This window comes from Anopheles gambiae, chromosome 3 (assembly GCF_943734735.2).
Source record: "Anopheles gambiae chromosome 3, idAnoGambNW_F1_1, whole genome shotgun sequence".
In the NCBI taxonomy this organism is placed as follows: Eukaryota; Metazoa; Arthropoda; class Insecta; order Diptera; family Culicidae; genus Anopheles; species Anopheles gambiae.
Genome location: NC_064602.1, coordinates 49611827 through 49628169, shown reverse-complemented (window position 1 = coordinate 49628169; position 16343 = coordinate 49611827). Strand labels below are relative to the sequence as shown.

At 40.5% G+C, this 16343-nt stretch overlaps 1 protein-coding gene across 3 annotated transcripts in view; it reads left to right on the top strand.

Moving 5' to 3' along the window:
- LOC1279618 (protein gustavus) overlaps positions 1 to 16343 on the top strand; it is a 109628-nt gene that overhangs the window by 32356 nt on the left and 60929 nt on the right. For all 3 annotated transcript variants that reach the window (XM_061652998.1, XM_061652997.1, XM_061652996.1), the window contains exon 3: positions 8655 to 8711. The gene's annotated coding sequence lies outside the window, so the exon portion shown is untranslated. The remainder of the gene's footprint in view (positions 1 to 8654; positions 8712 to 16343) is intronic.

Below are 16343 nucleotides of genomic sequence, written 5' to 3'. Positions count from 1 at the left end.
GGGTGAACAATAAAATCCCCTATGAGATGCTGCGCGAGCTCGAGTCCATCATCAAGAAATCGTTGACCGCAGTCAAGGTCTTGGCTTCAAGCTTCATCACACGTCCCTCACACTGGATCGTTTGCACTTCCTCTCCGTGCTGGGGTAAAGCTCGGGTCCGTGCCACCTTCTCGTGTCAGTGCTCCTTTGCGCTGAGCTACAACGATCGATGGAACGGTCAACCCAACCATCGTCAACGCGTCCAGAGAACGTAACGAAACGATCGGTTGGAGCGTAATTTTTATCCTAAAGGTAATAAGCATTGAAATCGTTTAGTATGAACCTGCAATGGGATGCTGCAAACATGTATATTGGCCATCAATAATTTTGTACGGCGTATTGTAAAACAATTTAAAAACACTTTATACTGCCGATGTGAATGTAAACCAGTTGAGCATATTTTGTTGGAATGGAACATTTACTTAATATCTTGGTTAGTTATCGCATTCGTTGCTTAGCTTAATTTGTTGAGCAAGACCTACAAACAGACATGAGAATAATATTTTTAAGACAATCTTCTGTTTGTAAATGCGTACGCTTGCTCGGAACATAGTCAGCACAGACGGAGCTCTTTCGATGTGCACTTAACGTTTTCCCTTACCATTCGGGAGAATTGCTAATTGGTTGATTAAACAATAAAAATAACACGAGTTCGATTGTGTTAGGTTGTTATTGAACGCCTGAATGTATGCAGTTGTGCAGTTGTTTTGTACAATAGGTTTAAACAGAAACGATTGGTTGGGAGAACAGAGTGCTGTGATCAGAGGCGGATTTATCCATCTCGGGGCCCTAAGCGGGGGATAGAATTGGGGCTCATAGTTTCCTTAAAAGTCCAGAAAATTATATCGCATTTTTATGAATATCTCGTTACGAATACCAAATATGTCATCCTGATTTCGTTAGGGATTAATTTTCTTCTGTCGTTTTTTATGGCAGTTAATTATTTTTATAGCATCTTTCTTCTTCTTGTTTTTGGCACAACAACCGCTGGCGGTCAAGGCCTGACTGTACCGACTAGTGAAGTGGGCTTGGCAGTGACTTAATTGTTACCATAGCAGGATAGTCAGTCCTACGTATGGGGGCACGGTCTATTCGGGACTTGAACCCATAACGGGCATGTTGTTAAGTCGTTCGAGTTGACGACTGTACCACCAGACCGGCCCTTTATAGTATCTATAGTCTTCGTGTAATCAAGCTAACATATTTTGCATAATTTTAGGATGTGCATCATCTTTGTTTCTGGTATTGCAAAAATCAAAGCTATATTAAAGACTAGCTATAGTAGTGTTACTAGTGTTTAGAGTAAAGAAACATTTCATTCTCTGTAGTAGTTTTTCAACACAAGTACGCATTAGATCGTTTTTCTAAGCTAAGAGTCTTTTATATTGAATTGAATCAATGAACAATAAACTGATAAATTGTAGCTATTAAAACTCCAGACTTTCCGAATTTCAGTACAGATCTAGGCATATCTAGATAAATGTATAACTGGAAAACCTGAGAAAAAATCTGAATTTTACTTATTTATACTTTTGTATTTTTAGAGCAGAGTTTGCAATACATTTGTTTTGCTCATTCATGTACATGAGCAGTGAAAGCCACTACACAAAGCTTGTGTGATTTCCTGTTTCACAGATACATAAAACATGTGCCTGAAATTCAAGCGTGCGACAATGATTATCCTGCAATTGCGTATTTGTAGTCTTTTCCTCCTTGCAATCGAGACCGTTTAGGAAGTTCTTAAAAAATATAAATTAATCGTCCCAGGAGCTTCTTTATGTCTTATTGTCAGGAGAGGATTTATTCTTTTTAATATGCAAGAGTGCGAAAGTATGTAATATTTGTTTTGGCCTTCAAAAATTATCTCCAAAGTTCGTAACAACTTTTAATTGCTATAAACGTTATCAACGCATTCCACACTGTCTTATGTACTACTTTGAGAATGATTTAGTTTTCCGTTAATTTGTGCATTGTTAACAAAAAATCAATCGCTTATAAAAGTGAACTAACACCTTTCAAAAAGTTTAGCTCGAGGCCCCCTTCAGGCCGGGGCCCCCCGCGGACGCTCAGTCTGCTTATAGGAAAATCCGCCACTGGCTGTGATAAAAGTGTAGTAGATACGATGTTTTAATATAGTATTACATTTGGATAAACCCAGCATTGGTAAATTGGAATCAAATTTCTGTACTTTTATTAGCAGCTACAACTGTATAGTAGATTGGAACAATACATTTGCAATCTCGAAACCACTGTTTGGAAATAACAATAATCTCACAAACGAAATGAAGCATAACCAACCATTTTGATGAGTGTGGTTTCTTGGACAAATATCAGCTCTGTGGAGAAATCAATTTTAAAGGCATATTGTCGTTAATGGAACAACATTCCGCAGATGTTAGCGCCTCAACCAAAACAAGACTGGTCAATTGTGTTAACAGATTACGCAGCATAATTTCTAACGAAAATGTATGTAAATGGATAGCTCACGACTCAGTTGATTCTTTCTTGTGGTTAGATCTGTAGGTGATGTGCATTTCCGTAGATGTGCACTTGAAAGCACATCGCTCAGAGGAAGTATGTTCAATTTCGTGTAGGTTAACGTTCAGTAGACAAAGCCACACCATGCGCCTGTGGCAGAGCAAACAGTGTTTGCTCTTCTGTGCTAGCCAATCGTACCACACCGATCACTCACAGTCTTCGGCATTGTTCTTCGAGCTTTGGCTCATATAACATACCGTGACCTACCCTCAGCGATGTGAATAGTATATTTACACACAAACGTCCGAATGAAAAGGCAAATTGCGTAGGGCTTTAATTTGTATGGGTGTGTATGTGTATGTGCGGGTGTACGGGGGGCTTTCTGCACAGTCGCTTGCGCAGATCAGCCGATGGGCAACGAGGCTTAAGAATAATTTTACACTTCAAGGATAGCTGCGTCGTTCGGCGGACCGGGACCGAGTCCAAAATCCGAGACCGAAACCGAGCCGTTTGCGCAAAAGCCTCCGAAACTCAGCTGAGTCGGGACGAGAGGGATACGCGCTTCACTGGGCGTAAATTTTTCGGCGTTTCGGTCGATGGGTCGATCTTGCAGGGTCTGTGTGTACGGAACTTCACGGGAGCGTCACGAATCGATGAAAGTTTGTTGCACTCGTACCTCTCGCGCACCTCCTCGACCATGTATCGAACCAGTCACGATCGAAGGTGTGACGTTCCGCACAGTATAAGTGGGTCGTCTGTGCTGTGAGGTTTAGCATATGTTTAGTAGTATCGCGAGAGAGCTTTTTTCCCAATTGTAACGCGGCGAACAATGAATCAATAAAACCTATACGATTTACTTGCAGAGATAAAAATATTTCAATCTGTAATTTGTACTTCTCGGCGACTAACACTAATTTGATCTGAACCATTTGTTGAAATTTGTTATCACTTTCTTAAATAGGTAAATGGCAGCTAAATAGAATGATTACGTTTATTCTCAAATAGAAAAAGGTAACCTAGCTGTAAGAAAATACAACTAAATTTTCATTACATGTCTAAAAACTTGTAAAGGAAGAACTTGTAACTAAAAAGTTGTTGAAGGAGAAGATGATCGAAGTGTCGAAATGTACCATTTTTTTATTTTACTGATCTCATAAAAATAGTCCAAACCAAAAACTGTCACAAAAAACAGTATTTAAAATGTGTGTAACAATTTATCATTGATAATACAAATCTATATTTATTAAAACTCCTCAGCAATCATTAAAAATGCAAGGGGCTCAATATTCTGTAAAATACGATAACCAGCCTTTACTGATGGAGTTTATAATGTGTAATGTAGGCATTATTTCCTGTTTTTCCATAATCCATACAATTGATGTGGGCACCGTTCAGCTCAATACCGTGTTTCCATAAAAAATAATACTACAGTGTCATATTGAACATACCATGCCGATCGTCACATAAACCCATCACGATCGTCGCTTGAGCGGGGCTATTTAAATTTTAACATAAGTAATGGCACACCATCATTGTTACGTTCGTTGTCGTGGTCGTCGTCGTCGCCGAAAGAACGTTTAACCGACATTGTATCCGTTCGCAAAACATAACCTTATGCACGTATGTGTTGCTGTCTGTTGTCGCACATTTGCGGATCCTTTTGTTGGTGTTGCATTATGCTACGGAAGACACGGTTCAAACAATGACGAATAACCGAGCACGAAAGCATTATTCGTGCAATTCCGTATGGGAGAATATTATCTTTAGCTTGGAAGTCGGGAAGGACCTAAACTGATTGTCCCGGCCGGTCGAGTCCTTCGAGCTGTGAGTAAGAAGCATGGTGGAGGGCAGGAAATCGAAAAACAAAGCCCCCAACTATATCGCCCTCATCTTTGTACAGCAACGAGCATGGTCCTTCTCGTTGTCGGCATCGCGGCATAGGCTGTGTGGCAATCAATGTGCCTCCAGGACCTTGAAAGCAGGCATATAAATTGCATTCAATGACCTCTGTTGTTGGGTACGCTCTGCATTGGTGTAGCATCAATTGTTCACCGATCTTGCAGACCACAGGTAGCTCCTCTACAATCTTCCAGTATTTCCAGCATATTTTGCAACGTACAGTAATACGAATTCTTGAAGTATCCCCAATGCTTTTTCCGTGAATGGTCGTGAAGGTTTATTGTACAGTTTCCTAACCTTGAGACCGTATGGAATGGGAAATTGGAAGTGCAGTTCACATCACGGCAGAACAACAAGGGGGATAAAACGGTGTAACATCAAAAAACGTGTTGTTAAATAGAGCAATAAAAAGATTATCGTAGTTACAGCATTTTAAATGTATAGTATTATTCGTTATAATCCTTTCTCGTTATGGTGCAATTTCACGAGTCGTGTTCATGTTTTATGATCATATGAGCAGCAGTTTTATAGCAGCGATTTTTGATTACTCCACCTCTCGAGAGGTATTCAATTGTGTGTAACATTGCTATCCGTTTGCAGATAATTATTGTTTTCTAGTATAAAATACCCTCAAGGCGTGAAACTTTTACTTGGATATTGGAAGGAAATGCGACTTTTTGAAAATAATTTCTGCTACCTTTACGTGTAAAAAAATGTTATGCTAAATCATGTCAATCTTTTTGTTTCTCAATTGCTTTTGGTAAAATATCCCTATATACCTCTTTTTAAACCGGTTCTTTGGCTGCACTGCGTTTAACCTTCGAGTACTGGAGGTTAAAGCCAAACGGAAATGAAAAGGGAAAATGTTACCACTGTTCCTTGGTTTAGTGCTCGAGAATGCGGACGGTGCTGTTGTGCTTTTAGGAAGGTTCAACAAAAGAAAGGTATCGTAGTACGTAACATTAAAAGCATATTTATTGCAGCAAACAATACAAACCACGTCGGCCGCATACTGATATGTTGATCACGGCGGGCGTACTTTCGAACGCCCTTATGCATACATGCTGCTACATAATAAGTACGTACAGTAGACAGAACGACATCTTATCGATCGTCAGTGATCATGAACTGCAAGAATTGGCAAAGTATTGAGTATTCTTTGCCTGCAGCTTTTATTTTGCACAGTGGCCATGACCATTTCAGTGCGATGTAAGCATGTGGTATTCAGTATTGCATTCAACATTGGTGAGTTCTAGTTTTTGTTTCAGCGCTGGATCCACGCACACACGAGCTATCCTTACACATAGAGCTTCAAAAAGGATCTGCACATCCCAACGACCGCGGAATGAAATTAAAACCGATCGTCGCATGGCGTCATTGAACCTCGACCTCCATTTTTCGCTGGTGGCGGCAACACCGTCAATCCGGCGCGCAACTTTGTTGAAAGAATCGATTGGTTGCGCGCGTACAGTCCGGCAAGATTGATTCCATTTTTATCGCTTATGATTGCTTCCTCTCGAACGGTGGCCCCCAGCCACATTATTTCTCAGGTTAACGCTGACTCTTATTATTGGCGCTTTGAACGTTGTATTCTTATTACTTTAATATTCATTCAGGTTTTGTTGTTGTTTCCCATCGTCACTGTAGACACGTTTCATGCTATTATTGAACCTGAATTTCACGGTCGTCAAAATGGAGAAAAAATGAGAACAAAGCTGTAACAAATTACAACTGTTCGAAAAAGCATGAATTAATTGAAGCTTTCTAGTTTGTGTTTTTGTATTTGATCTCGCGGTGTGAATGAGCAGTAGTAATGAGAAATTATCAATATGCTCTAACGTGCGGATGAAATGAATTGGATCATAAGTGTGTGTATTTATTTAAACAAAAAAAAAGGTTTTCAAGGCAACTGAAACGATTGGGTTGATAAAATTGTAATCTTTTTTTCGTGTAGTACTAAATTTGTGTCGGATTCTTTAAAAAAATCCATACGTGAACAAACATAAAGAATCCTTTGCAACTACAACTATTTGTATGCATCAGGCATTCTTGAGGACCAAAATAATGGCAAGCTAGGTCAATGTTTGGCTTTAAAGCGTCGAAGAGCGAACAGGGGAGTACATTATTCTGTCCTGCTATGAAATATGCCCGCAGGCCAAACTGATGCGAACCGTTCCGATTCCCTTCAGAGTACGTTCCGCAACCCGCATTAACCCCGTCGTTGTATCGTGTCGGATGCCAGAACCGATGGCCATTCACGCGTAGCGCGAGTTAAATTTTTTAATCAAAAGCGATTAATAACCCACCAATTGCTGACCACACTGTGCACGTTGTGTGTGTGTGTTGTATCCCTCCGGCAATGCCGGTTTCGAGAAGTGATAAAATGGAAGTAAAGTTAATTTTAACGTCCACAACCCACCAATTGAAGTTGTCGCCATCGATGGTGTGGTGGAGGCTGGGGCAGTTATCGGCTGCGTTTTCATGCGGCATTTTGCTCGTAGTTTTGTTTTATAAAAATGATATTAGTGGTATTTAATTTCACGTTCAAAGCAGATAGTTTCACGGCCCTAAAACGCAGAGGTTGACGACTGATCGACGAAAAGAAATGGAAAGAAACGTAAAACAAAACAATGGATGCCAATGATCAGAGTAAAGCGAGTTTTTATTATTCTCCATTCCACTATCAGCTAAAGGGACGAGTTTTGATTGAGGTCCTTGGTGGTGGTATGACACGGACACTTTTCAGCGGAGTGCGTAACAGGTTGGGATGGAGTATGTGTGCAATTATTGTGTGTACCTGTGCCACTTTAGTGCTTCATTGGTGGGGAGCAGTAAGTGACCCTGAACTCTGTCAATGAACTGTAAGAGAATTCTTCGTTACGAGAGAACCAGAGCAATAGCAAACGGAATAGCAAAACGAAAATTAATTTAAACAAAACAGCCAGCACGTTGGCCCACTGTTGTTCCATTCCACCTAGCGGCCAGCGCGGAGTAATGTAAAGGGGCCAAATACGTTAGTGATTGTGAAGAGGTTACTTTTTGCGAAGTGAAGCGGAAGGAACGTTGAAAACTAAACGGATGTCATTCTCCAAAAACTTAGGTTAGAAAGCACCGACTTTAAGCTACGTATGCAAAATGGAGATCTACGATTTTAAATGTAGAGTACGATTGTCTTTGCGTGATGAACCTGACGCAACTACCCAGATAATCATCAATAGCGTTGCGTCGTCGTATGTGTTAAGCATAGCTACCAAATGTAACATAATTTCATTTACACGAGGAAGATGTAACGGCAAATTCACATCCGAGGCTGGCAAAAGGATCAAAATTGCGAGGGGTTGATGGTGATCCGTGTGTCAACCCGGGCGGTCATAAAAAAGGCGCTTTACTAGAGGGTGCAGAAACCCGACCACAGAATATGTTTTATACAATTTTATATTGAATTACACACCAACTGAATGGCTAGGACCAACATAGCCCGAGGGGGTTCAGCGTTCCATTCGTATGCAATTGTGTAGTGCAGGACGCAACACAATATTCGGGGCATTGTGTTCGCTCTGCATCCCGAGCAAATACATTTGAGCGAACGGCCATTGTTGGCCCGGAGAGGGTTTTTTTTCAAAGGGAAATCTCCTTTCGTCCTTTTAGAGACACGTTGGTGGGCGCAGATATTTGTGATGTGCACTCGCGTGTGCCATAGTGTTCAGCTACGCTTGGCTTAAGCTTTCCGTGGTACAGCTCGAAGCCAACGGGTCCGTTCCAGGGTTTGAACTCCTCGAAAACAGGCACGTTCCGCACTCGTGCACTCTGCTCTATTTTTTTTGTTTTGTTTTCGTTGCTGTGAATGTGTGTGCTGCAGTCTGGGGCTCGGCGAACCAGGATACGGCCATGTTTTCCATTCGTGGCTCAGTGCACACTCGAACATTTTGGGTGGAGGAAAATCGTACACGCATTAGTCATTCCGTGAGCCCATGCGCACGGCTTTCCTCTATGTCGTCTTTTACCAAAAAAAAAACTCTGCCGATCGATTCCACTTGCTCATGCTCTATCGTATCCGCTTAGGACAGTCCGTTTTCGGGCTGGTTCCATTAATCCTGCCCATTCATTAGATCCCTTCAATGTTGGCGTTAGTGCTATATCGTTTTCGACAGACGCATCAGCATTGGTCTGATGGCCGGACTAATAGAAACCTTTGAGCAATTTGTTAGTGTCCTTATACGCTTTTTTTCCTTCCACAGACAACTCTAGTCAACACACCATCCAAACGCACAAGGAGTTAGTGATCGAAATCTAAGGTAAGAATATTGGTATACTTAAATTTACATCCACGGATAAATAATGTTGTTAACTAACAGATTGAATGTGTTCGTAGGCATCTTATCGGGATGCTTAAATTAGGGATTACAAGTTGGCCTATATTATTACTGAGTAAAAAATAATAGTTTGTAGCCAAAATGGTTGAATTATTTTTTCATGTGTTCGCATGTGTTCACCGTTCTTGCGTAGTTACATTCTTTGCTATTTAATTATTTACAATGAACTTAACTTTCAGTAACAGCGAGTAACATAAGTAATGCTTAAGCTATCGTTTCGATTCCAAAGGATAATCAACAAAGACGAGACACGCGTAAATAATCGTCCCACAGTAACAGCTGTTGTTAGGAAAATAAAACAATCCCAAACAGTGGCATCCGTGCATAAGATTGCACTATTCCATCATATGCATATAATCCATCCCCCTTGCCCAATTTGCCTCATACATGGGTGAGGACTAGCGTGGCTTGCAATTAACGGCACAGAAAAGGACATTGTATTGAAGGGTGTGTATTTGGCTATTGAGCTCGAAAGAAGAAAAACTGGTCACCCCTACATGTTTCATTTTTTAAACCGTCAGTTGAGGGTTTGTGATACGCCACTGCGCACTACGATTCGGGTCGTTGGACTCTTTGACGTTCTGTTTCACGCCATATGAGAAGCTGGATGAAAATAATAAATGTAACATTCAGAAAGCTTGATTCATAGCCAGCGGAAACAGTGATGCCATGATTGCTCGTAGACGGTATGGCTCTCTTAATTCATCTGAAAGAACGTTCCAAGCGTGTTGTGCTGCTGATAATATTTGATCGTAGAGTGGCTCATCTTCGGCAGGATCGTCCATGCCACTGTCATGCTCGAGATCGTCGAGCAAAAATTCAGCTGCGCGGGTTCGTGTAATCACTAAGAAAATCTTGCAAAAATAACAGAAATGGATCGGAACAAACGATCAATTGATCACGGAATTCCATCATGTCGGCATAGTTCCTGTAGTGGAATTGGGCCGAACGAGGTAGGGTGAGAAATTTAGATGCCATTCTACTCAAGAGCCTTTTCGAGTAGCGAACTGTAGGTGCCCGGTTTTGTTGAAGTTCATTCACCCCGCAGGATTGACAAGAACTGGAAATGAAAACGAAAACAGGTTGCGGTTATAGATTTTCAAAATTATCAAACATTTGACCATCACCTCACGTATCAACGCGTCATGATGATGATCTCACCTGCTTATGAAAATGTCAACCGCTTTCTGAAACCGTTTTTTTTTGCGGCGCGGCAAAAGCTGCAATGCTGTTTTTGGAACACTAACTGGTAATCCTGTGGAAATCGTTCTCAGCGTCGATCGAGACGAGTTACGTCCCTGAATTCGGCGGTGGCGATGGATAATTTATTTTAAAAATTTAGTATTACAAAAATAATTCGACATCTCGGAGTGCAATTTTGTACCGACACCGTAGCAGTGGCACTTGCATACTATGAGCACCTTTAATTGTCTATAGCAGTACTCTCCAACTTTTTTAGGATCACGGACCACTTGGCTTTGAAAATACATTAGTCGCGGCACGCGTTTAGGGTAACTGTACCAGCTTTCGGCAGGGTAACTAAAAATGTGAAATTATGCAAAAATGCATTCAAAGTTGCCTCTTCAAACTTTGGAATAACAGCATCCTCATTTGCTATTCATATACGAAGTTTCACATCATTTCCTTGCGTATTTTTCCAAAATATCAATTAAAATGTGCAGAGTTCAAAAATTTTCGGCAAATTTGCTGTCAGCCAATAGTTCGGTAAGTATCGTTATTAAGAGAACCAGAGCAGTAAAACAATGAACGTGTGGTTTTATGAAATATTCTATGGTTGTACAAATTATTGTAGTCCAATTGGAATTTTAAAATCACGATAAACCAGTTATTTTTTCACTGTTATTGCTGCCGAAAATAGGTACACGGTAATTGTTGATTTTTGACACATCAATCAAACTGCCTGCAAATGACCAAAATGGACAACATGAAATATAATAATTCAAGTGGTTATCAACTCCAATCTTAGGAAAGTGAGAGAGTAAAACTGTTTTAAATTTTTTTGTCTACCTTTTGATTTAATTTGGGTCGGTATAGTGGTACAGTCGTCAACTCGTACGATTTAACAACATGCCCGTCATGGGTTCAAACCCCGAATATTCCGTACCAAACCCCCATACGTAGGACTGGCTATCCTGCTATGGTAACAATATGTCACTGAAAGCCAAGCTCAGTTCACTAGTGGGTACGGGCAGGCTTTGACCGATAACGGTTGTTGTGCCAAAGAAGAAGAAGAAGATAGTAGAAGCATAGCCTGCCGAAAATGGGAAAAAACAGTGTTCGCATTTTCACGAATATTTTTACAAAATACATTTAAAACGGCAAATAAAAAATAGTATAAGGTAATAATTTTTAACCAAAATAACATAACTTTAATTTGAAAATATTAAAAATTGTAAGACTGCGAGCAATATTTTGTCAAACTGCTGCACTAGCCTACCAATACCAATATGATATGTAATAAGCTTTTCCTTTAAAAAATCAATTCTTTCGCGGACCACTTCTGTTAACGCCATTTGAGGTCCAATTTAGAGACCACTGTAGATTCTATAGTACTCTGATTTAAGAGAATGAATTTCTCATTATTAATATCTATTATTTTGACATTTCAATCATGTTTCACATCACCAATAGCGGACTGCTTAATTTATTTTCCATATTTTTATGTATTGTTTATGTATTTTTTGTTGTATTAAACATACATAAACAGAACGCAAGAACTGGAATAAAATTAGATATGCTTTTTTTAACAGAAGAAATATTATATGCATGATAAAAAGCATCATTCGATTGCATCACCAAAACCTATCGAACGCAATAATCTGCTGTCGCACCTTAACTATCGTCTTAAAAAAGTGTTTTAAAGTCTGTTACACCCACGATTCGTTGTGCCACTCAGCAACACCTATGGTAGCACAGGAAGTAACGTATTAAACGTTCGTTCCTGTACTAAAAACTACTGTAAAATCAGTGCAAAACCTTGGTTTACAATGATTAATCGCTATACTTTCGGATTCTGAGTTGTCGTCGAGGACATTATTGATCTTTTCTCTTCACAAATAAATGCGAAGGGCCCAACGAATGTCAGCACGGGAGAGAGGTAATTATAGTACTCGTTCCCTGGCAAATAGTGAGTCCCACTCGAACATGGTCCCCGGCCATGCTTAGTGAACCATTCACCAGCAACGGTTTTGCAGCAACAGTCATCGACGAGCGGTTTCCCAACGGAACGATAACCTTCTTCTGGTGGTGTGGATCGAATCGGAAGGACACGCCGTTTGCCAGACTCCACAGTACGAAATCACTCGCAGTTTTCCTGGTTTAAAGCTTCATGTAAGATTCGAACCCTTCGGGACAACTGGTCGATGGATGGTCGTGCTTCAGTAAGGTTGGTGGGTGGCGATAATGGGGCTGGATGGGTTGGAAAGGTTATGAAATGCCCTAGTTCTTCGGTGTTTGCTGACGGCCAGATTGCTCCTTTTGGTTCGTAAGACTTTCCATGCAGAGTTACAGACAGAGCATGGTCGTGTCGGTTGGGTTCGTTCCCTTAATCGATTGTTTCCGTTTCCAATGTCAAACGCGCCCCGATCGTGTGGCGATACTGCGACTTAAGTAGAAATGACCCGAAGGAATCGAGAGTTGACCTCGAATTGTCGAAAAACTTCTGTTAGGTAATGTCGGCAATACTTACAAGTTATTCAAGTTACTGAGATGAAAAGTCAATTATTTAAAAATTTATGAGAATTGAAATTTAAAAATAAAGAAATGTAAGTTATGTACAGTTGTGCATACAAATGCTGAGTACTGATACTGTTCTCAAATGATCCTATAAATTATCATTTGAGCTATAGGTTATCATTTCATTTAAAGCCTACTAATCTTTGGCTTGGTTACAACTACTGTACTTGTGTAAAACAAAAACTAATTTGTATGAAATAGTTTTCAGAGTTTTAAACACCTATGAATACAGAAAGGATTGACCACTATCAGCATTTCAACTTTTAGCTTTTCTATAGGCAAAAGGCAGACTGCGGTATGCCAATCGACAGATAAATATTTTATGCATTTGAAGTGGCTTGCATTTTAAAGTGCTTTGAATGAAGCTTTGACAATAAAATTTGAAGCAATCTAAACCAAGAATAAGCTAACCATTTATCGTTTCCACCACAATTTGTTGATGAATGCATGTCATTACAGTTAAGGTCATTTTCAACCAGAATTGAAAGGTTGTGATTAGAAATGATTTTCCGTGAATTGACCTGAATTGCAGTTTGGAATGTAAGCAATATATAAATAAACGCATGGTACTACAAACAGTCCGAATGAAGTGTGCTTCAGTAAATTTCCTCATTTCCAATCGACCTAGTATTTGCCTTGAGTTTATGAAAATGACCAATCGTCGTTATTCTGCCGAATGGTACAAGGTTCTAGACTGCTAAAGTAAACCTATCCGGCATGTTGGTAATGAGATTCAGTGGCTCATTTACCTACTAACGACAATTCATGTCGAGATGGAGAAAACTTTTGTCGCTTGCGCCCCTGTTCTTGGGGTCCTTCAGCCACATGCTAACCGGATTGACGATTAATGCAGGATTAAATGTAACGTGTAACAATATTGTTACGCGCTCAGTTTCCAGGTGAAAGTGAACGATAAACATTTATGACGTCAAACGACCCAAAAAGTAGCTAGAGTGACCTTCACCGGCGAATCAAGCGCTTAACACAAGGGTTGACCTTCTTAGAAATGAGAACTTTCTTCACATGAATATCCTATAGACCTTGGGGTGTACGGCATAGCTCCACACGGTAGGATTATTTCTGTAAATATCTGTTGAATTGTACGGTAGAACAGTAGTAAGTACAGGTTCTTGACATTTGATAAGTTTTAATGATTAACAGGTAAAATAACACTTTCTTCTTCTTCTTCTTTGGCTCAACAACCGATGTCGGTCAAAAGGCCTGCCTGTGCCCACTTGTAGGCTTGGCTTTCAGTGACAAATTGATTCCCCCTCCATAGCAGGATAGTCAGTCCTACGTATGGCGACGCGGTCTATTTGGGGATTGAACCCATGACGGGCATGTTGTTCAGTCGTACGAGTTGACGACTGTACTACGAGACCGGCTCTATGTCTTAAAATAACACTTTATTATTTGCATGTCTTAAAATAACACTTTAAGACATAGAAATAAATAAACCAATTACAAAAAATTGATCACTGAAAACCTCACTGGATGAGCGTATGGGGAACATGTACCAGACACAGCGAGATCAAGGGCAATACTGATGGTTTGTATTGTTTTTATGATGCAAGTGAGAGTCTTGCCGTACAGATCACGTTCAAGGGATAGAGTATCGGCGTCAGAGGCCGAGACACTCCCATGCACCGTTCATTACTTGCCCATGCATTACATTAATAGCATGAAGAAGACCTGCGGCCTAAAGTAATGATCCGCGCAGGGAAGGAAGTCTACGCTGTCGCTGTTCTGGCATCGTAGTCTTGCCCCCCGGTACAGAGTGTAAAAGAAATGGCGTAAACTTCATCGTAATGCCATCATTTCCCCATTTACCAATGGCCGGGTCAATGTTGGTCTCGTACCTACCAAGGGTACCCTGTGAACTTTTTCTACTCGTGCATCTTGCGACAGCGACGTCGAAGTGTGTCAAGGTGAACATTTCATACAGTGTATAAAGAGACACGATTGCCGTCTTGTTGCAGCGGCACAATGCACCATAGCTGGCGGCACGACACAAACATGCATGGCTTAGTTTTGCATCCATTTTTACTGGCGTTCGCATGAATGTAAATTCAGTCATTAGTAAATTATATTTATTATACAAGAATGTCCACAGACGCCTCCAGCCTGCAACAAAACAGCAAACCTGCAAATACATAAAAATATTGGTAATAAAAACCCATAAAACATGTTGTGTAATCAATTTAACTGCTGTAAAACCGTAGCATGCACCTTCACTTTTAGTAGCTTTTAGTATCTGGGTGGGTATTACTGATAGCAAAACGGTTAGTCTTAAAGGAAATTCACTAATTGCTTGTCTATTAAAATTACAATCTTGGCTAAAATAACGTTGGACGTTCTGCTCCGTCTTTTTGGCGTAAACAAACTTAACAAACTTATTAGCACGCAATCGGACGCTGCTGCAAGAATCATCGGTCTATATAAGAATCGAACCAGTCCGGCCATGTTAAAATTGACTTTTCTATTTTAGCCGAAGATCACCGGGACAATATCTACACAGGACATGTATGTTATATCAAATCCATTCATCAACAAGCGAATCCCTATAAAACATGTCAGTAATTTGAATAGTGTTTCATGAATTGTATCATTGGTTGGATAGAATAAAACGCAACGTTGGTAGAGAAACCATTCAGATATAAGCCTTTTGCTCAGAACTTGCTGTACAATTTAATAACCAGCTTGTAGGACAAATGTCGTTTCACAACAGTGGTGATGTGTGTGCGTGCAAGAATGATGCGGGTGTCATGGCGAAAACGCGTCAAACAATATGAGCACTGTTCGTTTTTCAGTTGATTATTATTATTTTTTGTTCGGCTTTTTCTGCTGTTGTTTGGCTGCACCACTATCAGGGGAAGTACGATGTTTTGTAGTACTAAATAACTATTCTAACCCCAGCAAGCATGATTGTGCGAGGGGCCGAGCAGAGTACCGCACACGGAAACGATAATATTGCCGAACCGTGGAGCAGGATAATAGTGCGCTGGACTGGAAAGCTATACTTTCTCCATAATTTTAGTTACCATGTGGGACGGATGCGTGGCAGTCAGAAAGGGCGCGAGGAAGGGATGCGGGACGTCGACGGTGAACGGTATTTTGGACCCCCGCAAGGACAACGAATTCACGAGTGCGTGGAAATCAGTGGATTGTAACGATGGCATTATTTCATTTTATGCAACATTGATTAGCACTGAAAAGGACACTGCGGACGGGTTTGAAAGCCTTTTCGGCAACACAAAACCAAAGATCGGTCTGTGGGCTGTGGAAAGCAAAGGCATGAGGTCCTGTGCTAAACGCTGCCAATAGTGAGAGACCATCCGGGATCGGGAAACGGACGAGGTATAGTGTTTGAGAAAGTAGAAAAACACATCCTGTCTGTAGTATCACCATTTTGCAATGCACCATTTATAATTGTTTTATGCTGATACGTTAATGCATTTTGCATTTCGTTTGAAAGCGTTAGCTACTGATGTTATTATTGTCGCTACGTTTATGGCGGATAATTTGAGTAGCAGGGTTGTTTTTGTGTGTAGTACACACAGGAAATTGCCACGACTGAATGCGTTCGATTGTGTTTATTTGCTAAAATGAAACGAAAACACCTGCAATCCAGGTTACCATGTTGCTGTGTGGGGTTAGTACTATTATTTCCGAAAACATTTAACAAGTTTCTTCTGATTTGTTTCTATGTTGATGCAGGTGAACCGTTTTGCTAGGTTACTTGCGATAAATAAATAAGAACTGGTTACATTCCATTCCTGGTTCCTTGTAGTACCAAGG